The sequence below is a fragment of the Gorilla gorilla genome, chromosome 5, assembly GCF_029281585.2.
Source record: "Gorilla gorilla gorilla isolate KB3781 chromosome 5, NHGRI_mGorGor1-v2.1_pri, whole genome shotgun sequence".
In the NCBI taxonomy this organism is placed as follows: domain Eukaryota; kingdom Metazoa; phylum Chordata; class Mammalia; order Primates; family Hominidae; genus Gorilla; species Gorilla gorilla.
The window spans coordinates 74,094,149-74,105,947 of NC_073229.2; the positions used below are offsets into that span (position 1 = coordinate 74,094,149).

Genomic DNA, 11,799 nt, shown 5'->3' on the forward strand with positions numbered 1-11,799 from the left:
TCGACCTGTAGTACCACTCCAGATTTTTATAACAGGCAAACAGGGTTTTACTTTTGAAGAGAACAGCTACTTAAGGTGCTTATAGTTGTGTGTGTAAATATATGGTGTGTGTGTGTACATATATTTCTGTAAAAATAAATAGTTACCCACAAGATGTTGAAACTGAAGGCTTTAACTTTAAATACTTGCCCTGGAAACACTTCTTGGGACCCATTAGGCCCTGGGCTGAGCCTTGACATGGTCACTCCCTTTGAGGAATGACTGAGGAAGGCAGATATACATGAAACTACAGAATGATCCTTGCAATGGCAGAGGGATGTTCAAGACTCTATGTTAGCACAAAGGGGAAACACTTATCCTAATGCAATATTGGGAAGACTTTCTGGAGTGGGGGATGCCTCAACTGAGTCTTGAAAAAATGACAGCGAGGATGAGGACTGAAGGTTTGTGGTAGTAAGTCATAAACAGAGGAAAAGAGCATAATGAACTGACAACAGAATTGTGTGATCAGGGAACTATAAAACTATTCAGCAAATCTGGAATATGACATGCTGAAAAGGTGACTGGTGATGAGGCTGGAAGTAAAGGCAGTGACTAGAGTATAAGGACCATATGCGCCTTGTTTTGAAGACAGCTCTGTCATTTGCAACCAGTCACATCTGATCTTAAGATTGTTTGATCTAGCTGTACTATAAAAGATTTAAGTGGGTCAACAATGGAAGCCAATTGTTGACTTAGAAGGTTAATGCAAACAAGAAAGGAAGAAGGTGTGAACTAGAGAAACAGCAGCAGGGAAGGAGAGGAGGGATGCGGTTTGTGATTACTTAGGTGATAACACAGAATTTGATGATTGATTGGCCATGGGAGAAGGGGTAAAAGAATTGAGACTGACTCCCAGCTTTCAGGCACATGTGACTGGGAACATGTTGGTATTTCTGAGTCAGGGAATGATGAGGTTTGAGTAGGAACATTCAGTAAATGAAAACTGTAAGTTCAGATACTTAAGTTGTTTGGTTTGAGATATCTCTCAGATGGTCAGATAAAAATATCCAGCAGGTACTTAGATTATTAGCTCACAAAAGCCAGGAATAATATACAGCTATTAGTTTGGATACATGAATTGAAGGCTAGAAGAGATTTTAGGACAGGAATGAAAGAAAAAAGCTATTTTGGAAGGCTGAAAAATATGAATGGTAGTGAAAAAGAAAAACATTATAAGACACAAGGTTGCCAAAAGAGAAAGCATTTAGAATGAGAACAATGGACTGATACCATCTGGCGCACCTCAGTACCACTGAGACCACTGAGGTACATACAGAAGAAATGGTGCCCTTGAGGGGAAAAGGAGGGAAGGATTGGAAAGGAAGCAAGAGAGCCAGTAGAAATTGATGTCTTTTACAAGGAGGGTATAGTCCACAGTAGCAAAAGTTTCAGAGATGTCAGTAAGGAAGTTGAATCCATAGCCTTCCGCACTAGGAAGACTGGCCGCATAGCACATATCTTTAATTGTTGTGACTACTTATCCATGCTTGGCAAATCCCCCTGGTTTCTCGGGATCATTCAAGGTGGGGCAGGGGAGGAGGATGCAGTTTAGAGATAGCTAGTAAGGAATTAAAATGGCCAAAGTACAGGGCAAGTGGAGTGATCTAGAGTATCTGGAGATTCTAGTAGGGGAGCACAATTCCTCATATATACACTGCACAAAACAGTCCTCCCTTATTTGTGAGGGTTACCCAAAAAAAGATAGGGATGGAGCAGTCAGAGAACAGACTAGTTGCTCTCTAGTGAGAACAGCTCACTAGTCTCTAGACTAGTGAACACATTACCTAGCTGTAACCTATCTCAGCTTGGGCTGTCATAACAACATACCATAGGATGCATGCCAAAACAGTAGAAATTTATTTTCTCATGGTTCTGGAAGCTGGAAGTGCAAGATCAGGGTGCCAGCATGGTTGGGTTCTGGTAAGAGCCCTTCTTCTGGATCACAGACAGTTCTTTCTCACTGCCTTCACAAATCAGAGAGAGATCTCTCTCTATTGTCTCCCTTTCCCTTCTTATAAGGCTGCAGTGTTATCAGATTAGGACTCCACCCTTATGACCTCCCTTAATCTTATTACCTTTTTATAGGCCCTGTCTCCAAATACAGTTACATTGGAGGTTTGAGTTCAACATACAACCATTAGGAAAACACAATTCAGTCCATAGCATAGCCATTTGGATCCCTGAGTTCAACATACAACCATTAGGAAAACACAATTCAGTCCATAGCATAGCCATTTGGATCCTTGATAGAAAGGGAACAGATGCCCCAGCCAAATCAGCCTAGTGACCTATTATTTGAGTAAGGGAAAGCACATGAGGTCAGAAACATGAAAGACTCCTGTAGTTCCTCTTCACTTGCATCTGCTCCATTCAGTCTGTTTTCTGCTCTTTCTGCTTTGCCAAGAAATAATACTCTGGAATCAATAAAGAAGGTATATAGAGAGAGAGAGACATAGTCTCACTCTGTCACCAGGCTGCAATGAAGTGAGGTGATCTCAGCTCACTGCAACCTCCACCTCCTGGGTTCAAGTGATTCCTTTGCCTCAGCCTCCCAAGTAGCTGGGACTACAGGTACGCACCACCACGCCTGGCTGATTTTTTTGTATTTTAGTAGAGACAGGGTTTCACCATGTTGGTCAGGATGATTTCCATCTCCTGACCTTGTGATCTGCCCACCTTGGCCTCCCAAAGTGCTGGGATTACAGGTGTGAGCCACCGCACCTAGCCAGAAGGTATCCTTTTAAATTGTATTATTTTCCTAACAAAGAAAGGGTATATATCTTCTCCTTCCTTCAAACAAAAGAGAGATTCATTTTCCTGTTGGAGATGTCACACTTTTTTTCTTGATAACAGCCTGGACCTTGAGCCCTCTTCCCATTGAGTAAGTCTAATTGTAAGATACGGGTTGTATAAAAGAAAGATTCCTAGAATCAGGAAACCCAGATTCTAGGCTCAGTTCTAATGTAAATTGTCTGCAACACCTCGGCCAAGATATTTAAATCTTGGAGCTTTTTTCCTCAACTTCAAAGTGATTGGGTTGAATTCAGTGATCTTAAACTTTATTCCATTCCTAACATTATATAATTTTAACAACAGGAAAAGCTTCTAAAGTTCAAAACCCTCAGTTTCCATAGTCTCCAACTTTGGATTTTCTATCAGAGTTTTATGTACCATTTGTGATTTTCCCATGAGAAGAAATAGAAACATATTGTGATATTATGGTTCTTAGTGCATTCTCTAAATGGAACAAAAACACAGTTTCCCTTGTAATTTTGAATTAGCGCAGAAAGTTGCAGTGCAGTAACTGTAAACCCAAGCAAAAACCACTAGAGGGCAGGACAGCAACACAGATTCTTTGGTTCCTTGGCATTTGAGCACCTGTAGACAAGAATCACTGGAACCTCTGAGCACAAGCAGTATTATGGGGTGTTACCGCAAACGCAGACTACATAACTTTACAAAAATCAATGCAACCGATAATTATTTAAAGCCAGTGTAATAAATGCTATAAACATTTTGACAGTCTAGAAACAAGGTAAATACATGAATGTAAACTCAAATAACTAATTGACTTTCTCTTTTCATCCAGATGTCTGATTGTAAAACACAAGACAGCTATATTCTGTTTCCTTTGAAGGAATATCTCCTCATGGAGAGGCCCTGAGCGGGGTGACTGTGTTCTCCACCTGTGAGAGCTTCCTTGCCCCTCGGGCCTACATGCCTGCCTTTTGATTGATCCCACGGGGCAGATGAACACATAGGCTGACCAGTCACCTATGAGGCAGCTTGAAGAGTTCTCTACAAACACGGCCAAGGATGACAGCTACACCGATAAGATTATCTCATTATGAAAGTTAAATTTAGAATTATGGAGAGAATTAGTCATTTAATTGCAGGAAGAAATACGTAAAAAGAAGAGAAAGAGTGATGATCTCTTATTCCTTCTGAAGGACCAACAGAAAGGCCCATCTTTAGATCCGGGTTGAATCTTGAATCTCCCATTTCCAAACTACAGTTTCTATTCTTCCCTAGAGGCTGTTCTTAGCTTCCTTTGAGACTTTTCTCTCCTCTCCCGCCATCCCTCCCTCTCCTTCCCTCTTCCTTCCTCCTCTCCCTCTTCCTCCTCATCTCCCGCTCCTCCCTCTACCCCTCCTCTACCTGTTTTTGCACATAGATCTTTGCAATTGCCTGAGTTAGGTCAATCAAGTTCTTCCCTATTCCCCATGAAAAGGAACTTAAAAGCATACCATAGTTAATAATAATGTATCATATAATCAAAATTTGCTGAGAGGGATCTCAAGTAATTTCACCACAAAAAAAAGATAAGTATGTGAAGTGATAGATATGTTAAATTAGCTTGACTGTAGTAATCACTTCACAAAGTATGTGTCTATTGAAACATCACAGTGAATACCTTAAATATATACAATTTTTATTTGTCAGTCATACCACAATAGATCTGGGAGAAGAAAACACACCTATGCTAATTGCTATGCCATTGCTAACCAATTTTCTCATTTTAATTTATTTTTAATCAACAAGTAAGAATTGTATATATTTATGGTATACAATATGTTTTGATATATGTATACACTGTGAAATGGCTAAATCAAGTTACTTAATATATGTGTTGCCTCACATTCTTAACATTTTTTTGTGATGAAAATAATTAAAATCTACTCTCTTGGCAATTTTCAAGTATGCAATATATTGTTTTTATTGTAATCATTATGATGTACATAGATCTCTTGCTTGAACTTACTGCTAACCAGTATTTTTGCACATGGTACTTAATGCGTTATTATATTGCAGTTGTGTAAGCATATCCTTGAACTGCCATGGAGTCAAATTATAATTTTATTACATGCCTACTAAGAAAAACTACAATTAAAAGCACACCTTTTAAAATTCTAAATAGACTTCTTTTTTTTTTTTTTTTTTTTTTTTTTTTTTTTTGAGACAGAGTCTGTCTCTGTTACCCAGGCTGGAGTGCAGTTGCGTGATCTTGGCTCACTGCAATCTCTGTCTCTCAGGTTCAAGCGATTCTTGTGCCTCTGCCTCTCAAGTAGCCGGGACTACAGGCATGTCCCACCACACCTGGCTAATTTGTGTATTTTTAGTAGAGATGAGGTTTTGTCATGTTGCCCAGGCTGGTCTTGAACTCCTGGCCTCAAGTGATCCACCCACTTCAGCCTCCCAAAGTGCCCTCAGTTCACAGGAATGAGTTACTGCACAAGGCCAATTATTCTTATTTTTTTATAAAAAGGAAGTATAGTTTTATAAAAATACTTCAAGAGATGAAGTAGTTTGACATTTAAAATTCTGAACAGCAGGCTGGGTTAGGGTGTACAAAATTTCAAGCCCAGTCTAGTCACTGGGGCATATTTCTTCTGCTTCAGAAGTGTCATTTAGTATACAAAGACTGCAGCCCCAAGGAGTTTCTCACTTTTAGATTACTTCACACTCAAATTCAAGCAATGAATCAAAATTATCACGTAAATGTTCCCACCAGTTTATGGCTCCAGCACCTTCTGTTCCAGGTAAGTGGATCTCAGCTGTGACTGTCTGCACTAACCTCTCTCTCCAGATGTCAGGGTGGCAGTTTATCCCTCAACCTTGGTTCGCTTATAGACCAAGAAAAGTCACTGGTTTTCAATTTGTTCAGCTTCTTCTTGTAGGAAAGGTGAGAGTGATGAGTTCTGAGCTCTTTACTGCGGAAACTAAAACTAGAATCTCAAAAATGATATACTGAGCACTTACTACATGCCTGGCACCATGCAAAATATTTTATAAGCTTCTATGCCTTTATTTTCTCAATAACACTGTGGCTCTCTGCTGCAATCCCCCATACTGTCACAATGCCTCTTATATTGCAGTCATCTTCAGACCCCTAGGTGATTCCTCCTCAGTATGTGAATATTTTATTTCCTTATTCACTTGTTACTCCTCTCATAACTTTTAGAAATTTCAAAATCATGTAGATGACTCTTCCAATACCCCAGCCTCTTAATTCATTGACCACCTTCCTCTCTTCAGTAAATCGTGTCCTTCATCCTGGCTCAACCCCCAACTCCATGGTCATACCAATGGCATTGGTCACTACAAATAACTGAATCCCTTCATAATCTCAATTTTAAACATATCACCTTCTGACTACCACCTCGTATATCTCCAGCTCAATTTCTCTAGTACTCCTATCCCACAGGTATTTCAATGACAGTAGATATGCGACCATTCATTCTACTTTTCACCATCCCTTGCCACCTTCATGATCCACCTTCCTTCACCTACTTGATCTCTTGGAGTATTTTTACAAAACTATATTTCCTTTTCTTAAAAAAATAAGAATAGCCTATTTACAATTTGTAAGCGTGTTTTTAATTGTAGTTTTTCTTAGCAGGCATGTAGCAAAGTTACAATTTGACTCCATGACAGTTCAAGGATATGCTCACATAATTACAATACAGTAACACATTAAGTACCATGTGCAAGAAGAAAATCGGCTAGCAGTAAGTTCAAGAGATCTATTGTACATTATAATGACTACAGTAAAAACAATATATTACATATTTGAAAATTGCCAAGACAGATTTTAATTATTTTCATCACAAAAAAATGTTAATGACCATGGTCCATCATTATTTTTCCCTTGCATACAACCTCAAACCCCTTTCTTCTTCTTTATATTCTCTTAGTATGACTCCCACTCTGGTGAAATCTAACTCTACTTACTCCTATCCCTGTACCTGTGAAAGTGAACATGGCTAAAAAATATTCAACCATCCTGACTGTTCTTAAGTTAAATATGTGTCCACTAACCCTTAGTGCTACCTAGAAGTCCAATTGGACTTCCTAGTGCACTCACTCCCCCATTCCCCTAAATCCCTTTTCAGATTTTTTCTTTCCTCAACCCTTCAACAGCTTCACCACCCTTATAACTCTCAGCTGATGGCCACATTTCCTTCTTCTATTGCAGGGGGAAATAAAATAAGCCATCAGGAGAAAACTTCCATGCCCTCCCCTGACTACCTCTACCCACTTATCTTCCATCTCTGTCCATGTTCTCTGCCTTCATTCCTGCTGCACTTGATGAGTGGTTCCTTTATGTAACTAAGTTCAATCTTACCTCTTGTGCACTGGATCCTCTTCCTCTTACCTTCTCAAGCACACCTCTCCTGACTTCATTAATAGATTTTTCCTTCTCTAATAGATTATTCCCATCCAAAATATGCTATAAATTTTCCCATCTTAAAGAAGTATATGTCTAGTATTGAGCTCACTAGCTCCTAATCTATTTCTTTGAATCCGTTTTTTCAGTAAAACTTCTTCAAACTGTCTGTACCTATTGTCCAAAATTCCTTCCTACCCCACACCTCCCCCCAAACACACACACCACACACACACACACACACACACACACACACACACACACACACACACTCTTAAACCCACTTCATTGAAGCTTTTGCCTCATCTCCAAAACTGTTCTTGCCATGGTAACCAACCACAATGTTTGATCAAATAGTCAATTCTCAGTCTTCACCTCCCTTGACTTTCCAGCAGCACTTGACACAGTTGATCCCACCCTTCTCTCAACACTTTCTTCAGTTTCTGGGACATCGCCCTCCTTTACTTTTCCTAACCTGTTTTGGTGGTTCTTTTCATCTCTCCATTATCAAGAAGTAACTCAGAGACATTTAGATACTTGTTTGGCAGTGTGTTTAGTTATTTTGCATGCAGAAGTTTTCACACCTGTCTGCTAGGCAGAGTCAAGAGGGGAAGGAAAGGTGGAAAAAAACTGAAGGTGGCCTGGAACAGAGATCTTTTGTACTGTTTATTTATTTGTTTGTGATGGAGTCTCATTCTGTCACCCAGGCTGGAGTGCAGTGTTGTACTCTCTGCTCATTGCAACCTCCACCTCCTGGATTCAAGAAATTCTCTTGCCTCAGCCTCCCGAGTAGCTGGGACTACAGGCACTTTCAACCAGGCCTGGTTAATTTTTGCATTTTTAGTAGAGACAAGGTTTCACCATGTTGTCCAGGCTGGTCCCAAACTCCTGACCTCAGGTGATCTGCCTACCCTGGCAGTGTTGGCATTATAGGCATGAGCCACTGGGCCTGGCCTTTTTGTACATTTTTGAGTAAATTGATTAGTTGGCAGACAAAGAGATCAGCCTGAGCATTATGTTCTTGAATAAGCTGATTAGACTACCAAATTTAAATATCTCAGTTTTTTATGGATTCTCCATGAAAGCTTAGGAGTTTAGCCATGGAATATATACCTGACAGGCTGTGTTAGGTCACGTCTGGCAGGATCCTTAACACCTCTACCTTAATTAGACCAGGTCTGTACTAGCTCCTCCATTTGAATTTCTCCCTAAACTTAAACTTTGTGGCCTCACAGAGATCAGTAGTTAGACATGTTATCTTTTTTATCTGGTTACTTGTGGCTTCCTCCAGCTCACCTCTTTAAATACCATCTAGATATTGACAACTCCAGACTCCTGGGTGTCTAACCACCTACTTGACACCTCTACTTGGATACTTAATAAGTCTCTCAAAGCAACACATATCTTAAACTGGCATCTTACCTTCTGCCATCCCCCAAATTATGTCTCAAATAATCTTACATGTTACAATAAATAGCAACTCCATCCTTCGAAGGTCCAAAACCCTAAAGTCATACTTGACTCCTTTCTTCCCCTAATACCCTACATCTAATCGTTCAGCAAATCTTGTGGGTTCTGCCTTCAAAATATGTCTAAAACTTGGTATCTTTACCTTGTTCCATATAGCCATCAGCTCTCTTACATCAGTGTGAAGCCTCCTCAGAGCCCTCTCTGCTTCTTTCCTTGTGCTTCTCCACCAGGATATCTTCAACTCAAGATTGTATTTTAAAGTAAGACAAGGCCACTTCCAAACTCAAAGCCCTAAATATCTTCCTGTCTTATCCAGGGTCAGTTTCAAAGTCCCTATGATAACCCCCAAGGTCCTACACAATCTGAACACACACACACACACACCCCTCCCACTCTCCTTTTCTTCTTCTCTCTCCTACAGCCTCCACTCCAGCTATACAGCCTTCTTGCTAATTCTCCAACTCACCAATCAGGGTCTGCCTCATAATTTCACATTTTCTGCTTCCCCTCCCTAGAAATCTCTTTCCATTGATATTCATGTGGCTTGTACCTTCACATCTTTCAGATTTCTGTTCAATGTTCACCTTATCAAAAACCCTAATACCTTTCTAAAATAAAAACACACTACTCAGGACTCTCTTCCTTTCTTTTCTGCTTTACTTTTTCCAAAGCCATTACATCTTCAACTCACTATATACTTTTGATTTTTTTATGACCAATATGTACTCATTAAAATATAAACTCCATAAGAGTGACTTTTGTCTGCTTTACTTACTACTTTATTTTAAATGCCTAGAACTGTGCCTGGACACAGTGGGGATTCAATATATATTAATTGAAAAAATACTAACTTTCACTGATGAAAAAAACAAATTTTAGACATGGAAAATAATAAGTAGCTCATCCACTAGGAGTACAGAACTGCTAGAAATTGCAGAGCTTCTAATTAAACACAGATCTTCCTCACAACATGTTTGGGAATCAATTCCCCATGGGTCTCCCACGTTTCTGCACATCTTATGAGTCAAGGCATTGATTGCCATTTGTTTTAGACTATGTTTTCAAGAATTTTTGTATACTGACCAGTCCTAGAAATTAAGAGATAGTATCTGCCTCCCAAACAAAGGTGTGCTTGTTGCCCATTATAAAAAAAATTGGGTTCTCTAGGTTCAGAGTTCCTCTCCTAAAATGAAGCCTATTACACGTTAGTTTGGAGCAAAACTCATTGAGATTTTTGCATTGGCATTTGCCATTTGATATTGGAATACATTCTTAAATAAATGTTGTTATGTTATACATCACTTTAGTGGGCATTTCTCACTTTATGTTTTTTTGCTAATGGTTTCTTACTTGCTGTTTATATTATGTTTATTGTAGACCATGTAAATGATGTTAGACAAAGAGTAAATTTGAGCAATTTTCTTATTCGAGTTCAAACTGGGTCATAAAGCAATGGAAACAACTCACCACATCAACAACACATTCAGCCCAGAAACTGCTAACGAAGATACAGTGCAGTGGTGGTTCAAGAAGTTTTGCAAAGGAGAAGAGAGTTTTGAAGTTGAGGAGCACAGTGGCCAGCCATCAGAAGTTGACAATGACCAACTGAGAGAATCATCGAAGTTGAATCCCCTTACATCTACACGAGAAGTTGCCAAAGATCTCAACGTCACCCATTCTTCTATGGTCGTTCAGCATTTGAAGCAAATTGGAAAGGTGAAAAAGCTCAATAAGTGGGTGTCTCATGAGCTGAGCGAAACATTTTTAAAATCGTTTTGAAGCATCATCTTCTCTTATTCTATGCAACAACAACCAACCATTTCTAAATCAGCATGCAATGAAAAGTGGATTTTATATGACAACCGGAAACAACCAGCTAAGTGGTTGGACCGAGAAAAAGCTCCAAAGCATTTCCCAAAGCCAAACTTGCACCAAAAAAAGGTCATGGTCACTGGTGGTCTGCTGCCAGTCTGATCCTCTACAGCTTTCTGAATCCAGGCGAAACCATTGCATCTGAGAGGTATGCTCAGCAAATCAGTGAGATGCACTGAAAACTGCAATGCCTGCAGCCAGCACTGGTCAAGAGAAAGGGCCCAATTCTTCTCCACAACAACGCCCAACTACATGTCTCACAACCAACTCTTCAAAAGTTGAAGAAATTGGGCTACGAAGTTTTGCCTCATCCACCATATTCACCTGACCTCTCATCAACCAACTACCACTTCTTCAAGCGTCTTAACAACTTTTTGCAGGGAAAACACTTCCACAACCAGGGGAATGCAGAAAATGCTTTCCAGGAGATTGTCAAATCCCGAAGCACAGATTTTTATGCTACAGGAATAAGCAAACTTATTTCTCATTGGCAAAAATGTGTTGATTGTAATGGCTCCTATTTTTATTAATAAAGATGTGTTTGAAAGTAAGTAAAATCTCAGAGAATTCATAGTTCTTGACAAACACTACACTACTATTCCCAGGTGTACTAAGTGAATACTAGCCATTTCTATCCCTGATTCTTATAAACCTTAAACTTATTAAAGATATTCCATTTGGCTGACCCTTATGTTTTTCTCTGTATAACTTATATAGTTGACTGTTGAGGATAGGTTTAATCCTTTATTTGTGTTAATATTTAATCCAAAATGCCAGGTAAATCCTTTGAAATCAAAGTTTTCAATAATCTGATAACCCAGAGGTAGATGGATCAAAACCATCCTCTGCTACCAAAAAAAAAAAAAAAGTCAAGTCATCAAAGAATACAAGTTTTAAATTTTCGAGTTTTTTTTATTAATAAGAGCTAAGTAACATGTACACACAGACATAGAGATGGAATAATAGACATTGGAGGCTCAGAAAGGTGGGAGGATAGGAGGTGGGGGTGAAGGATGAAATATTACCTATTGGGTACAATGTACACTATTTGCGTGATAGTTACAATAAAAATGAGACTTTACCACTACACAACATATCCACGCAACATGTATCCTTTGAATTTACAAGAATAAAAACTAAAAATGAATTTTAAAAAATTCTCAAGTATTTTTAAAGCCTATACTCATTTGTGCATGATTAAGAAACATTTAAGCAGAGAATTACAGATATGGCATGAATATCAAAGT

The 11,799-nt window shown here is 39.1% G+C and overlaps 1 pseudogene; it reads left to right on the forward strand.

The window, feature by feature from the left end:
- The first annotated feature begins 10,060 nt into the window (after positions 1–10,060).
- LOC134758669 (histone-lysine N-methyltransferase SETMAR-like) lies at positions 10,061–11,070 on the forward strand (annotated as a pseudogene).
- The last annotated feature ends 729 nt before the right edge of the window (positions 11,071–11,799 follow it).